At 42.5% G+C, this 17,902-nt stretch overlaps 1 protein-coding gene across 3 annotated transcripts in view; it reads left to right on the plus strand.

Annotated features, from left to right (window-relative positions):
• The window catches only part of LOC126272979 (methyl farnesoate epoxidase-like), a 130,074-nt gene that overhangs the window by 109,730 nt on the left and 2,442 nt on the right, over positions 1-17,902 (plus strand). The window lies entirely within an intron of this gene.

Below are 17,902 nucleotides of genomic sequence, written 5' to 3' on the forward strand. Positions count from 1 at the left end.
TGCACGTGCCCGTCGACCTGGGACCGGACCGCAGCGACGCACGGATGCATGCCAAGACCGTAGGATCCTACGCAATGCCGTAGGGGACCGCACCGCCACTTCCCAGCAAATTATGGACACTGTTGCTCCTGGGGTATCGGCGAGGACCATTCGCAACCGTCTCCATGAAGCTGGGTTACGGTCCCGCACACCGTTAGGCCGTCTTCCGCTCACGCCCCAACATCGTGCAGCCCGCCTCCAGTGGTGTCGCGACAGGCGTGAATGGAGGGACGAATGGAGATGTGTCGTCTTCAGCGATGAGAGTCGCTTCTGCCTTGGTGCCAATGATGGTCGTATGCGTGTTTGGCGCCCTGCAGGTGAGCGCCACAATCAGGACTGCATACGACCGAGGCACACAAGGCCAACACCTGGCATCATGGTGTGGGGAGCGATCTCCTACACTGGCCGTACACCTCTGGTGATCGTTGAGGGGACACTGAATAATGCACGGTACATCCAAACCGTCATCGAACCCATCGTTCTACCATTCCTAGACCGGCAAGGGAACTTGCTGTTCCAACAGGACAATGTACGTCCGCATGTATCCCGTGCCACCCAACGTGCTCTAGAAGGTGTAAGTCAACTACCCTGGCCAGCAAGATCTCCGGATCTGTCCCCCATTGAACATGTTTGGGACTGGATGACGCGTCGTCTCACGCAGTCTGCACGTCCAGCACGAACGATGGTCCAACTGAGGCGCCAGGTGGAAATGGCATGGCAAGCCGTTCCACAGGACTACATCCAGCATCTCTACGATCGTCTCCATGGGAGAATAGCAGCCTGCATTGCTGCGAAAGGTGGATATACACTGTACTAGTGCCGACATTGTGCATGCTCTGTTGCCTGTGTCTTTGTGCCTGTGGTTCTGTCAGTGTGATCATGTGATGTATCTGACCCCAGGAATGTGTCAATAAAGTTTCCCTTCCTGGACAATGAATTCACTGTGTTCTTATTTCAATTTCCAGGAGTGTATTACAGTCGACGCCACATTGGACGGCCTGCGGGTCGGATGGGGATGAAATGATGACGAAGACAACACAACAACCAGTCCCTGAGCGGAGAAAATTCCCCGACACAGCCAGGAATCGAACCCGGGCCCGTAGAATGGCAATCCTTCACGCTGACCACTCAGCTATCGGGGCGGACACTCTCGTAGCCGGTGATGTGAACTGACTTAGGCCAACTAGAATAGCTACTGATCTAGTGACTGAGTTAGTGACTGCGACTGAGACTGACCCCTCTTGTCAGCTGCGGCGATCTAAATACACTACTGGCCATTAAACGTGCTACACCAAGAAGAAATGCAGATGATAAACGGGTATTCATTGGACAAATATATTATACTAGAACTGACATGTGATTACATTTTCACGCAATTTTGGTGATCCTGAGAAATCAGTACCCAGAACAACCACCTCTGGCCGTAATAACAGCCTTGATACGCCTAGGCATTGAGTCAAACAGAGCTTGAATGGCGTGTACAGGTACAGCTGCACATGCAGCTTCAACACGGTACCACAGTTCATCAAGAGTAGTGATTGGCGTATTGTGGCGAGCCAGTTGCTCGGCCACCATTAACCAGACTTTTCCAATTGGTGAGAGATCTGGAGAATGTGCTGGACAGGGCAGCAGTCGAACATTCTCTGCATCGAGAAAGGGTTTCCAGGGATCGAATGAAGGGTAGAGCCACGGGTCGTAACACAGCTGAAATGTAGCGTCCACTGTTCAAAGCGCCGTCAATGCGAACAAGAGGTGACCGAGACGGGTAACCAATGGCACCCTATACCATCACGCCGGGTGATAAGCTAGTATGCCGATGACGAATACACGCCTCCAATGTGCGTTCACCGCGATGTCGCCAAAAACGGATGCGACCATCATGATGCTGTAAACAGAACCTGGATTCATCCGAAAAAATGACGTTTTCCATTCGTGCACCCAGGTTCGTCGTTGAGTACACCATCGCAGGCGCTCCTGCCTGTGATGCAGTGTCAAGGGTAACCACAGCCATGGTCTTAGAGCTGACAGTCCATGCTGCTGGAAACGTCGTCGAACTGTTCGTGCAGATAGTTGTTGTCTTGTAAACGTCCCCATCTGTTGACTCAGGGATCGAGACGTGGCTGCACGATCCGTTACAGCCATGCGGTTAAGATCCCTGTCATCTCGACTGCTAGTGATACGAGGCCGTTGGGATCCAGCACGGCGTTCCGTATTATCGTCCATGAACCACTGATTCCATATTCTGCTAATAGTCATTGGATCTCGACCAACGCGAGCGTCAATGTCGCGATACGATAAACCGCAATCGCGGTAGGCTACAATCCGACCTTTACCAAAGTCGGAAACGTGATAGTACGCATTTGTCCTCCGTACACGAGGCATCACAACAACGTTTCACTAGGCAACGCCGGTCTAGTGCTGTTTGTGTACTAGAAATCGGTTGGAAACTTCCCTCATATCAGCACGTTGTAGGTGTCGCCACCGGCGCCAACCTTGTGTGAATGCTCTCAAAAGCTAATCATTTGCATATCACAGCAACTTCTTTCTGTCGATTAAATTTCGAGTCTGTAGCACGTCATCTTGATGGTGCAGCAGTTTTAATGGCCAGTAGTGTACTTTTGGTCGAGACGTCGTTGGCGGTACATTGCTTGCGAGTCTGTCTTTGGCCTCTCTCCTGGCAGGTTCGCTTGATCCAGTGTCTAGTATCGATCTTCTTGCTGCATATTTGCCGACCGGTGTGCTGGCGACAGCACATTTACGCAGTTGAAGTTTAAAAAGGTGCAGCCACCCTCATTAGGCAATCTTTTGGTAGGGCTTTTCAAAGAATGTTATGTTTTTCAGCCATCATTCTAGTCCACAAAAAGCATCAAAGATTTCTTAAATAAAGACACAGTATTTCATAGACCTAAGGTTATCTTTATCTGATATGAAACCATCGAAATCTTAGGAGTCGTGTTTTGCTACACAATTGTAGGAATATCTGTGGAGTGACCATTCAGAGGCGCAGAACAGAATTTCTGTAGCCAACGCACGCTTCCTTCAAAGTCAAGTGGTTACGGTAAGGTGAGAGAATTGCCCTTAAGTGGACTGTAGATTTTGAATGTCATCACCATTACATCGTTAGTACTAACAGATCCCGTTCAATGGTATAATGGATCATGTACACACCATTCATACGGATCGTAACAGTTTGCATTTGATATCTGGAATGAATTTGGCTTAAATATTTCAAGGATAAAAGCTAAGGCGCTTCGCTTGTTTGTAGTAAGTACTAGAACCTAGATACTGCTTTTTCGACTCTGTAAGTGCAGAACAGGGAATCAGTGATCATAAGGCCGTTGCAGCATCCCTGAATATGGAAGTTATTAGGAATATAAAAAAAGGGAGGAAGGTTTATCTGTTTAGCAAGAGTAATAGAAGGCAGATTTCAGACTACCTAACAGATCAAAACGAAAATTTCTGTTCCGACACTGACAATGTTGAGTGTTTATGGAAAAAGTTTAAGGCAATTGTAAAATGCGTTTTAGACAGGTACGTGCCGAGTAAAACTGTGAGGGACGGGTAAAACCCACCGTGGTTCAACCACAAAGTTAGGAAACTACTGCGGAAGCAAAGAGAGCTTCACTCCAAGTTTAAACGCAGCCAAAACCTCTTAGACAAACAGAACCTAAACGATGTCAAAGTTAGCGTAAGGAGGGCTATGCGTGAAGCGTTCAGTGAATTCCAAAGTAAAATTCTATGCACTGACTTGACAGAAAATCCTAGGAAGTTCTGGTCTTACGTTAAATCAGTAAGTGGCTCGAAACAGCATATCCAGACACTCCGGGATGATGATAGCTTTGGAACAGAGGATGATACGCGTAAAGCTGAAATACTAAACACCTTTTTCCAAAGCTGTTTCACAGAGGAAGACCGCACTGATGTTCCTTCTCTAAATCCTCGCACAAACGAAAAAACGACTGACATCGAAATAAGTGTCCAAGGAATAGAAAAGCAACTGAAATCACTCAACAGAGGAAAGTCCACTGGACCTGACGGGATACCAATTCGATTCTACACATAGTACGCGAAAGAACTTGCCCCCCTTCTAACAGCCGTGTACCGCAAGTCTCTAGAGGAACGGAAGGTTCCAAATGATTGGAAAAGAGCACAGGTAGTCCCAGTCTTCAAAAAGGGTCGTCGAGCAGATGCGCAAAACTATAGACCTATATCTCTGACGTCGATCTGTTGTAGAATTTTAGAACATGTTTTTTGCTCAAGTATCATGTCGTTTTTGGAAACCCAGAATCTACTCTGTAGGAATCAACATGGATTCCGGAAACAGCGATCGTGTGAGACCCAACTCGCTTTATTTGTTCATGAGACCCAGAAATTATTAGATACAGGCTCCCAGGTAGATGCTATTTTCCTAGACTTCCGGAAGGCGTTCGATACAGTTCCGCACTGTCGCCTGATAAACAAAGTAAGAACCTACGGAATATCAGACCAGCTGTGTGGCTGGATTGAAGAGTTTTTAGCAAACAGAACACAGCATGTTGTTATCAATGGAGGGACGTCTACAGACGTTAAAGTAACCTCTGGCGTGCCACAGGGGAATGTTATGGGACCATTGCTTTTCACAATATAAATAAATGACCTAGTAGATAGTGTAGGAAGTTGCATGCGGCTTTTTGCAGATGATGCTGTAGTGTACAGAGAAGTTGCAGCATTAGAAAATTGTAGCGAAATGCAGGAAGATCTGCAGCGGATAGGCACTTGGTGTAGGGAGTGGCAACTGACCCTTAACATAGACAAATGTAATGTATTGCGAATACATAGAAAGAAGGATCCTTTATTGTATGATTATATGATAGCGGAACAAACACTGGTAGCAGTTACTTCTGTTAAATATCTGGGAGTATGTGTGTGGAACGATTTGAAATGGAATGATCATATAAAATTAATTGTTGGTAAGGCAGGTGCCAGGCTGAGATTCATTGGGAGAGTCCTTAGAAAATGTAGTCCATCAACAAAGGAGGTGGCTTACAAAACACTCGTTTGACCTATACTTGAGTATTGCTCATCAGTGTGGGATCCGTATCACATCGGATTGACGGAGGAGGTAGAGAAGATCCAAAGAAGATCGGCGCGTTTCGTCACAGGGTTATATGGTAACCGTGATAGCGTTACGGAGATGTTTAGCAAACTCAAGTGGCAGACTCTGCAAGAGAAGCGCTCTGAATCGCGGTGTAGCTTGCTCGCCAGGTTTCGAGAGGGTGCGTTTCTGGATGAGGTATCGAATATACTGCTTCCCCCTACTTATACCTCCCGTGGAGATCACGAATGTAAAATTAGAGAGATTCGAGCGCGCACGAAGGCTTTCAGACAGTCGTTCTTCCCGCGAATCATACGCGACTGGAACAGAAAAGGGAGGTACGTAAAGTGCCCTCCGCCACACACCGTTGGGTGGCTTGCGGAGTATGAATGTAGATGTAGATGTAGGAAAACAATGACAGTCAGTGCTATTATGTTATGTCTCGAATTCAACTTCATCGTACTGCCGCCCCTCTGTTTCAATAAATTATGTTACCGCTGCATTAATAAATTACTTTAGAGTACGCAAAAAACATAAAATCTGTAGCTATGACTTGCAGCAGATTAGCGATTTGTCACACTATGAAATATTTTTAGGAACAAAATTCTTCCGTTTTTCCTTTCTCATACGGGGCAACGTTCGTTCGATCATACGAAACTCAACTATTAAGTGCACATTATTATTTTCCACGTCATAGTTAGGTTTAATGGTAATACAGTTTACTATTGTACTGCTTTAAAATACGCATAACGGTTTAGATATCTGTATAACCAGAAGGTAATGACTCAATTTGCTATACATAATTGTTAAAGTAAGATCGAATTTGCATATTAAAATTTGATGTTGTTTCTTTAACTAAAGATAATTTTCTCTGCACCACTTTCACCAAAATCTCTCTCTCTCCCTCCCCCCCCCCCCTCTCTCTCTCTCTCTCTCTCCCTCTCTTTCCCCCCGACCCCCACCCTATATCTCTCTCTCTCTCTTCTCTCTCTCTCTCTCTCTCTCTCTCTCTCTCTCTCTCACACACACACACACACACACACACACACAAACACATCAACGCCACCGCCTGTCTTTAAATGAATCGAACTTTCTGTAAATTGTGACTTGAAATAATTACAATTGATGGCAACGTGAAAGAAAACTGGGACGTGTTTTCGAGAAATATAGTTTCTTTTTTCTATTGTTATTGTTTTTACGTAGATTATTAAACAGTTTCAGAACCAACTTTAAAATAGCTACGGCTCACGGTTGTACCTGCAAGACAGTGCTTTCGGTAATCTATAAATCAACCGTGAAATTTAATGCTGTTGCCTTTCAGAAAAAATATGTAATTTATAACTGGACTCCGTAGTATATTTATAAGACAAATATTTATACTTTTGCCGCCAGAAGTTAGCGACCTCTATTGCATTTGGTGTTGCATGTAGCAGGTCTTCTGTTGTGCATGTTGTTGGACGTTGGGTATACTGGAGCAGGTGGAAGGTCGTCTGTGTTGCTCCACAGTCACAGAGTGACAGCTCCTCTAGGAAACCCCATTTAGTCAGATTGCTCTTACATGATGTGAACATAATACTTTTATATGATTCCTAAACATTTAATTATTGCCGAAATCTGATTAAATATTTATTCTCCGGATAGGAGTTAAAGCTGAACATCCAGCTAATTTAACATCAGATCAAAGCCGGCGCAATTCAGAATCGTGAGAGCTATCAAAGCGAGCGAGCAAAATAAGCAAAAAATGATATCAGAAGCACGGGAGCAAATCCTTGAACTAAAGAAACAAGCAGCTCAAATAGGTCTTCACATCTGCTTTGAAAAAAAGAAGATATTGACAAACATCAAGCATTCATGTAAATACCTCAAAGTTCAAGAACAAAAGACTGAAACAGTAAAAGAATTCAAATATCTCAGAGAATGGATTAGTTGGAATGCTGGGGAAAGCAATCCAATGGAATCCAGAAAAAATAAACTTGAATTGGCCTGCCAACTAACAAAAAATACATACAACAAAACATCCCTTTCATGGGGGTCCATAATTACACATTAAAAGACAGTGATTAAGCCAGAAGCACTGTATGCAACAGAAACACTAAATATGAATTTCAAAGGTCAAATGGAGAAACTTGAGCTAAAGGAAAGAAAAATTTTAAGAAAAGTCATAGGACCAACATTTCAAGACACTAAGATTATAGACATCAAAAATGAAACTCTCTACAAGAAAATTGAAAACTTTCAGACACTATGCGAAAAAGGAGGATTAATTTTATGGTCATCTTCTCAGAATGAATTCCAACACATTAACCAAACAAATTTTTGACTTTTTCCGTAACTGCAAAACGAAACCCAACTGGTTTAAGGAAACTGAATGTCAAATTTGTGTGAATTCCTAAGGGACAAACTGCTGAGGTCAGCGGTCCCTAGACTTACACACTACTTAAAGTAACTTAAAGTAACCTATGTTAAGAACAATATACGCACCCGTGCCCGAGGGAGGACTCGAACCACGGTGGGAGGGGTCGTGCAATCCTTTACATTGCTTCTTAAACCGCGCAGCCACTCTGCGCGGCGAAGAAACTGAGAAAGACCTAGCAGGATTAAAGATTTCAGAAAATTCGCTTATCGAACAGCTAAATTAATTTCTAAAGATGAAAACATAAGGTTCCAAGACAAATCCGCACAAAAGGACAAACCCTTTGTAAGAGGTCCATGACTAAGGAATTTATTGCTAGCGCACTCGAGCAGATGTAATTTCGATGGATTGCTCACGCGCTGCGTGTGATATGTAAGCTATAAGAGAATCGCAGAACAGAGCGTAGTTTTGACTGCAGTAGGAACTGTGTGGCAGTAGGAGTAAGTAGTAGCTAGCAGTCGTGTGTATCGAGTTGGCTTGGCCGGTCGTGTGGAGCGATGGCGGTGTCTGAGCGATGTAGTATAAGGTAAAAGCAGCCTCGCCCATATGTACTATTGTTATATCAAGTCCCATGTAAATGTTTTTTTTAAATCTCTTAATAATAATATTTCTTATAAAAATTAACTTCTGACAATCATTCACCTCAATTTAAAGAATTTACTAATTTCTCCAAGCCATGGTCATCCCGGTTATTGTAAAGAAAAATCTGTTGTTTCTTTTTATACATGACAAATCTATCGGCTAGCATTGCACTGGGCTGTGGCAGAAAAATTTCTTTTAGGAGCTGATATATATGCATTATCCGGCGACCTTAATTGAGGTCAGAATTTTCAATTTATTCAATATGATCTTTCACGGCCATGAGGCAGCACTGCTGACGTCCAAATTTACCAGTTTAGTTTCTGTCAGTTAATTATTGAAAGGTTATATAAGTGAGCCACAATTTTATTGAGAGATTAGTGACATTCTTATTGCGAAGTTACCGAATTTAACTTTTGGAAGGTTACGCTAAATATGAATGATGTACAATTATTTTTAACTGTTGGGAGGTTACACTAAATGTGGATCTTATACACTTATTTTTAACTGTTGGGAGGTTACACTTGTCAACAACCGGCCAGGATCGTATTTTTGTGAATTTCTGAGAAGTAGTCAGTTATATATCTGCTCTTATTTACTTAATGTTAAATGTAGTTTGCATCTGGCGCAACGCATTTACTTATTTGTCACTCTTTCTTTCACAGATCATCGGCAATTTATTGCTCTTTGTTGTTATTGTATTTGTTCCATTTTTGCTTACCTATGACTTGTGAAAATGCCGCGAAAAACTGCTTACAGCACATCGCGATGCGCAATGAGTGAAAAAGCCGACCTTAATTTGACTGATAATACCAGCGTCACTCAGTGCCGTAATGATAATCCTTCAATTATAGATAATCAGTGCGTGCCGACCACCAGTAATGATTTTATTTCAGATGATGAACAAACAAATTCAATCATGTCTACACTTAACTAAACGACAGTTGATGACGCTGCACGTTCCAATACAATTAACGCTGCCCAGTTTGATACACATGATTTACAAAATTTACACAGTGAACAGATAAATGTTTCTAACGAAGACGAACAATGTACTCAAAATACGTCTGATTTATTTGATTTCGATGTAGGACCAACAGTGCACATCCGATTAGCAAACCTTTTTGTGAATCAGACAATGACCAAATGGTTACACAAAACGTGACACATGCAGATACACCATCACACAGCACAGAGAAAAGAGTCGGTAATTTTGGCTTGGATCAAGTTATGGCAGTATTGCTGCAACTTAATGAAAAGCATGACAACAATTATAAACAACTTAATGAAAATCTCAAACAGTTGAATGAAAAACACAACCTTAAGGAATCGAACAAACAACTTAATGAAAATTTCAAACAACCTAATGAGAAACAAGACAACAATTATAGACGAGTTAATGAATCGAACAAACAACTTAATGAAAATCTCAAACAGATTAATGAAAAACTTGACACCTCCACTGAACAACTTACTGAACAGATTACAGCCGTTGCCGAGCAATGTAACGAAACTAAACAACAGTTACGTGAGGAAATTAAGGCTAGTGCGAGGAATAGTAGTGAAGAAGTTAGATCCGTTGCATAGAGATGAAATTACTGTAGTTGCTAAACAATGTTCAGAAAACGCTACACAGTTACGCGACGAGTTTAAATTAATGTCAGCAGAACTTTCACGGACACTGGATGCGAAAGCAACAAGAAATTCGAACAACAGAACAGCCAAATTGACGAACGTTTTCATCACCACCTACAAAACAGTGAAAAGCTTTACCGTAAATTTATACAAGAACAGATTAAAGTAAATAAACAAGTCGTGGAAACAATTACTGCACAGGGACAGGAAGATAAGCGTAAGTTATTTACGAAAGCAAAAACATACATAGTCAACAACATTGTTACAGTATCAGACGAAATCAATACTATCAAACAGTTGAACACCGAGTTGCATGATGAAATCTCCGATCTTAAAACACACAGTAGACTTCCAGACAATGACCAGCAGACTTGAACAATTGGAATTAACACACGATCCTGATGCCATTAAAGCAGACGTTAAGAAATTAAACAAAATCACACATAAAATACAAAAACAAATTAATGCTTGTGACACTAAAAATGACGATCAGGTAAAAGTACTGACTGGAACATTTGATAAATTGACGTTATCGAAAATAATAATGACACCAAATCAGACGATACGTCACCAGTTTCGTTCAATCAAACACCTGAATTCCAAAACATACAGCAGACAATCAGTGAGATAGGTTCGTCCAATAATATATTACTTAGAAAATTGTCATCTTTACAGCAAGAAGTGACAGAAATGAAAAGTGTTTCAGCCTGTAACACGTCACAGCATACGCCACATTCCGAACATTTCTCACACTCACACAGCCAGTATAATTTAGGTAATTTACAGAGAGTACGTGACTTAGATTCCTACCAATGACAGACAAATAGATTATCATACAATCCTGAACCAGTTCAGACACACATTCAGCTAATCATTGAAAGGTTATATAAGTGAGCCACAATTTTATTGAGAGATTAGTCACGTTCTTATTGCGAGGTTACGGAATTTAACTATTGGGAGGTTACGCTAAATATGAATGATACATAATTATTTTTAACAGTTGGGAGGTTATACATTCATCTCGGAAGAAGAGAGGAAAAGGAGATCAGAAAGAATGAAGATATACTGTGCCCTAAGAAAAGAACAACGCACAAAGAAACGATTGATCCAGCGTACCCCAAAGAGGGTGAAACGAAAGAAGAAGAAGAAAGTGATATCGTGGACCCTTGTACACTGGTTTACTTAAGCACATATGTCGATGATCTTTGTCCATTTAGAGATTAAATTTACGGTTACGGTTCTGGTATCTCTGATTCAGTTTATATATCCCTAAAGTTTTATACTTTTCGTTTGCGCACTTTACAGTGTCTGTTTCCATATATTTACATTAATATAATTCAGGAGATAAATTTTCAAAACTTGAGCTGTGACGCCGTAACACAATCTGCGGATTGGCTCGTAAGAGACGTGAGGCGTATTTTCCATTTTGTGATTTTAATCATGATCGAATCAGTGAAACAAAGGCTGCATAGCGATTGTTTTACGGAAGGCCGTATGAAGGACTTATTTCAATAGTGGTACAAGTCCATTACCTCTACTTTTCTGTCTATAACGCTTCTGACATTAATGGTCAAGCAAACAAATGGTTCAAATGGCTCTGAGCACTATAGGACTTAACGTCTGAGCTCATCAGTCCCCTAGACTTAGAACTACTTAAACCTAACTGACCTACAGACATCACACACATCCATGCCCGAGGCAGGATTCGAACCTGTGACCGTAGCAGCAGCGCGGTTGCGGACTGAAGCGCCTAGAACCGCTCGGCCACAGCGGCCGGCGGTCAAGCATACAGAAAGAAAGGTTCATCTGTAGCAAGAAGCCTTATGCTTGAATATTTCTGGTGTCTCAACTGTAGGTTTTTCAGCGCTCATTTAATTTAGGACTTTGTGTCTCAGAATGAAGAAAAGTGGACTTGTACCACGATTAACATAAGTCCTTCATATGTGATAGGTAAATATCGTTTTTGCTCTTACAAAGGATGAGTTTTTTAGCACTGCTACATTATAGTGGCGTTGAAACAATATTGCGCGTGCTGCAGTTATGGAAGTATTGCTAATGATTCTAAGTATTAGTACAATACTAGTAATAACAGAAATAAAAAAAATAATTTTCATATGGACGATGCTTCCCAGTCTAGGGTTCAGATTGAAGTTTAGACGTGCAAAAATTCCTAACAGGTAGTTAGCAAACATCAGACGCTGGGAACTGGAAATCTCCAGATACTCAGAAACAAAGTAAAGCAATACAGCCTAATTGTCACTAGTTGTATAATTTATATCATGTTAATAGCGGTTAACATCAATGTTTGTGTTGAACGGATTTCTAATTTTTCTGGTATGTAGTTAGTTGATAACGTTATCAGATATCATAATCTTTCGTGAATGTCTATTATGAAATAGTACAGGGTGGTTGTAATTAAAATTTCGATACTTAAGCCAGTGGAGACGGACAACTACCGTATGGGTAGTTCAGATTGTGCACTGCAAGATTTGCGTTGTTAATAGTGTTAGTGTGATGGCTTGCCGTTAGATGCCATTACTGATACGGCGACGTAGGGTTGAAACTCGAGCATCAGTGTGCGTTGCGCTGCAGACAAAAAAAATGGTTCAAATGGCTCTGAGCACTATGGGACTTAACAGCTTAGGTCATCAGTCCCCTAGAACTTAGAACTACTTAAACCTAACTAACCGAAGGACACCACACAACATCCAGCCATCACGAGGCAGAGAAAATCCCTGACCCCCCCTGGAATCGAACCCGGGAACCCGGGCGTGGGAAGCGAGAACGCTACCGCACGACCACGAGACGCGGGCGCGCTGCAGACAATCAACATGTATAAGGACAGGGTGAACAGGACTTTTTACTCGTAAAGGTGTTTTATCATTACAACAGCGATGTTGCTGCTGCTCTTCGCGAGTATCGGCGCATTAAAGGAATACGGAGAGGTCCTCTTTCCACATCGGCGTTGAAGAACATAATTCGGAAATTCGTGTTATCTGGTGATTTGTCAACTGCTTCTTGGAGAGACCGACAGCCCGCTGAGCCACAAACTGTTGAAGAAGTTACTGTTGACACGGTTGAGAATGATGGACGCAGTGTGCGATATTCAAGCAGTGCACGAGGTGTGTCGCGACAGCTGAACATTCCATGATCCACCGATCGAAAACTGCTGCGAACAATTGTGTAATGGTTATCTCTGGTTCGGTTCCAGGCTCTCGTGGGTACAGATGGTCGCCATATTTAGCAATATTGGTAATTCGGAACTTAAACGCGCTACACAATTAACAAATGTTACCTTCTCAGTGATTTGTTCGTTATATTTCTCTTCCACACGTCCTTACAAATTTTCCCACAAAGTTTCATTGTCCGACGAACATTCGTTTTTCATGGGTGCCCAGTCAAGTAATGAACATTTAAATATCACCATCCGTGCAGAAAAACGGCAACTTAACAGTAAAAAGAAATGAGCAGTGGCTCTTTTCCAAGGTAGCAACTTTTATGGTAATACATCTATCTACATAATTACAGGAAGACGAGTGTCCGTTTGTTCGGTTGTAATTCATACAAACCTACAGTTTTATTCCAATCTCAATGAAATTTTACACACTTTACTTCTAAGCCAAGTGGAAGATCACTGTCTACACAAGATTTCGTAATCTGACATGAAACATAGGAGTATGTAATATATACAGGGTGGTCCACTGATCGTGACCGGGCCAAATATCTCACGAAATAAGCGTCAAACGACAAAACAACAAAGAACGAAACCTGTCTAGCTTGAAGGGGGAACCAGATGGGGCTATGGTTGGCCCGCTAGATGGCGCTGCTATAGGCCAAACGGATATCAACTGCGCTTTTCTAAATAGGAGCCCCAATTTTATTACATATTCGTGTAGTACGTAAAGAAATATGAATGTTTTAGTTGGACCACTTTTTTCGCTTTGTGATAGATGGCGATGTAATAGTCACAGATATATGGCATACAATTTTAGACGAACAGTTGGTAACAGGTAGGTTTTTTAAATTAAAATACAGAACGTAGGTACGTTTGAACATTTTATTTCGGTTGTTCCAATGTGATACATGTGCCTTTGTGAACTTATCATTTCTGAGAACGGGTGCTGTTACAGCGTAATTACCTGTAAATACCACATTAACGCAATAAATACTCAAAATGATGTCCGTCAACCTCAATGCAATACGTGTAACGAAATTCCTCTCAACAGCGAGTAGTTCGCCTTCCGTAATGTTCGCACATGCATTGACAACGCGCTGACGCATGTTGTCAGGCAATGTCGGTGAATCACGATAGCAAATATCCTTCAACATTCCGCACAGAAAGAAATCCGGGGACGTCAGATCCAGTGAACGTGTGAGCACTGTGCTTCGACGACCAATCCACCTGCCATGAAATATGCTATTCAATACCGCTTCAACCGCACGCGAGATATGTGCCGGACATCCATCATGTTGGAGTACATCGCTGTTCTGTCATGCAGTGAAACATCTCGTACTAACATCGGTAGAACATTACGTAGGATATCAGCATACATTGCACCATTTAGATTGCCATCGATAAAATGAGGTCAGTTATCCTTCCTCCCATAATGCGGCACCATACATTAACCCGCCAAGGTCGCTGATGTTCCACTTGTCGCGGCCATCGTGGATTTTCCGTTGCCCAATAGTGCATATTATGCCGGTTTACGTTACCGCTGTTGGTCAATGACACTTCGTCACTAAATATAACGCGTGCAAAAAATCTATCACCGTCTCGTAATTTCTCTAGTGCCCAGTGACAGAACGTTCAAAGTCCTCGCCATGCAATTCCTGGTGCATAGAAATATGGTACTGGTGCAATCGATGTTGATGTAGCATTCTCAACACCGACGTTTTTCAGATTCTCGCACAATTTGTCTGCTAGTGATGTGCGGATTAGCCGCGACAGCAGCTAATACACCTACTTGGGCATCATCATTTGTTGCATGTCGTTTTTGACGTTTCACATGTGGCTGGACGCTTCCTGTTTCCTAAACTAACCTTACTATCCGGAAAACGGGCAGGACAGTCGGATGATGTCGTCCAGGATACCAAGCAGCATACATAGCACACGTCCGTTGGGCATTTTGATCACAATAGCCATGCATCAACACGATATCCACCTTTTCCACAATTGGTAAACGGTCCATTTTAACACGGGTAATGTATTACGAAGCAAATACCGTCCGCACTGGCGGAATGTTACGTGATACCAAATACTTACACGTTTGTGACTATTACAGCGCCATCTATCACAAAGCGAAAAAAGTGGTCCAACATATTAAAACATTCATATTTCGTTACGTACTATACGAATATGTAATAAAAAATGGAGGTTCCTATTTAAAAAAAAACGCAGTTGATATCTGTTTGACCTACGACAGCGCCATCTAGCGGCCCAACCATAGCGCCACCTAGTTTCCCTCTTCAAGCTAGACAAGTTTCGTTCTTTGTAGTTTTTTTAGTTTGACGCTTATTTCGTGAAATATTTGGTCCGGTCACGATCAATGGACCACCCTGTATAAATGTGCAAGGCTGTTACCAAAACTCTAAAAGTTCTTAGCCGGTTTACTTCAAATTTCTACACGATGCCGAAACGAATATTTAGACGGACACATGCTTTGTTTTTAATATACATAATGTATAAAAATATAAATAATGTTTATGAAGGAGAAACGTTGTTACCAAACATCTCGAAAAGTACTTGATCGATTTACTTCGGGTTTCTAGTTTCAGATGGAACAGTGGAGAAAATTAATGAAAAATTAAAGGCCTGACAAACAAAATATATCGTGGTAAACTGACCGTATTTCCTACCGCGAGAACAAATTACAGCTGCAATATCCGTCCTAGACATAGTACAATCAGACGATACTAGAGCGGTGACGAGTGAAATCTCGAAAATTTGATAGAAACATACTTGCTAAATCTTATTTATTGATTAGTTGCTGTTGTTACATATGGCATATACCCTAGAAGATATTTAAGTCCTCGTTTCACAGTTATTTTTGTTTTTAAAATCCAAAGTTCAAAAAATAGCCCTGAGCACTATGGGACCTAACATCTAAGGTCATCAGTCCCCTACAACTTAGAACTACTTAAACCTAACGACATCACACAACACCCAGCCATCACGAGGCAGAGAAAATCCCTGACCCCGCCGGGAACCGAACCCGGGAACCCGGGCGTGGGAAGCGAAAACGCTACCGCACGACCACGAGATGCGGCCGAAATCTATAGTGCCATACTAGCGTGAAGACAGTTCGAGGATATACAATGTTACCAAAAACAGTCTCTAGATCGCAGGCCGATTAAAAGATAGAACAGAACCCGAGATTTCCCGAACCATGACGTAAACTGTTCGAGTCGTGATCAAAAAGTCAGAACCAGAATCTTAGAACCTGATTTTAATGATTTCCACCGATGAAGACGTATTCATTCGTCACTTTCCGTTGATGTCCAATGATTCAAATAAGCCCTTCGATTTAAAGCGACTGCAGTTTCCTATGAGACTTACGTACGCTTTGAGTGTCAACGAGGCACAGGGCCAATCACTTTGAGTGGCAGGTATTAAACGTCCTGGGCAATGCTGGTCTCTGTCTAATATGCCAGTAAAATAGTGTCATTCGGATAATAATCAGTTTGTATAGATTGGCAGTAGTCACAATTTATAGTTACTATAGCTTATACTAGCAACCTGGAGTTGCTGGTAGTGCTTGCTAAGGGATGATGTGATGGAATTGATAGAACATGATGAGTGAACGAATAAATGGAAATACTGTTCTCCATTGATGAAATCATCTCAGTTTATCAGGCGTATTGTGGCATCGTATAGCTGCAACGTTTTGACGAGATTCCTACTAGGCATCTTCAGGTGGACGTCCAGTTCGTTCCTTTATACCCCAGGGCCAAGTGGGTGGGCCAGTCACGTGATCCTGAAACAGATGTCGCAGCCAGTGGTGGGAGCCCCTCAGCGGGGGTCCGGACGTCGAATCCCAGTGCTGCTTGTGTGTTCCTTTCACTGCCTCCAGAGCTTTCACCTCAGACCGTTCCCTCAATACTTTTGCTAATGCTACAACCCAGGTGGAGCTCAGCTTGGAATCGCTGTCCCGGTTGACAAGATCATCGCGTACTCTTATTCTAGCTGCGTCTTGGATGGCGGAATCGGAGAAGCTGTTGCTTCGGAACAGCGCCTTTGTCTGTTCAAAAACAAACATGCGTCGTTCGTTGATGCACTGTCACACTGTGGGCACCTCCCACTATCCGCCGTAAGATGTCTCTCGGGAGCAAGCGACTAGCCCACCCATTGATCCCTCACTGTAGCAGATACAAAGGAACGAAGTGGACATGAAACTGATGTCTTGCTTGAAGATTACGAGTAGGAAACTCGTCGAGACGCTGAGACAACACGACGCTCGAAGGGGCTAACAACCCGAGAAGATTTCATTAATGAAATTCGTGGAGAAAGTCTGTATTTCTGAACAAATCTAGCCTACTAAAAATGTTTCCTCTTAAAGCTTTTTTGTAAGCAATTATAGGACAGCCCTTATATTTAGATGCTACATTGAATAGCAAAAGAAACTGGTACATCTGCCTAATGTCGTGTAGGGGCCCCGCGAGCATGCAGAAGGGCCGCAATACGACGTGGCATGGACTCGAAGAATGTCCGAAGTTGTGCTGGAGGGAACTGACACAATGAATCCTGCAGGGCTGTCCATAAATCCGCAAGAGTGCTAGGGCTGGAGATCTCTTCTGAATAGCTCGCTGCGAGGCATCCCAGATATACTCAATAATGTTCATGTCTGGGGAGCCTGGTGGGCTGCGGAAGTGCGTAAACTCAGAAGAGTGTTCCTGGAGCCACTCTGTAGCAATTCTGTAAGTGTGGGGTGTTGCACTGTCCTGCTGGAACAGCCCAGGTTCGTCGAAATTCACAATGGACATAAATGGATGGAGGTGATCAGACAGGATGCTTACGTACGTGTCACCTGTCACAGTCGTATTTAGACGTATCAGGTGTCCGTTATCACTCCAACTGCACATTCCCCACACCATTATTACAGAGCCTCCACTAGTTTGAAGAGTCCCCTGCTGACGTGGAGGGTCCATGGATTCATGCGGCTGTC

This window comes from Schistocerca gregaria, chromosome 5 (genome assembly GCF_023897955.1).
Source record: "Schistocerca gregaria isolate iqSchGreg1 chromosome 5, iqSchGreg1.2, whole genome shotgun sequence".
Lineage (NCBI taxonomy): Eukaryota > Metazoa > Arthropoda > Insecta > Orthoptera > Acrididae > Schistocerca > Schistocerca gregaria.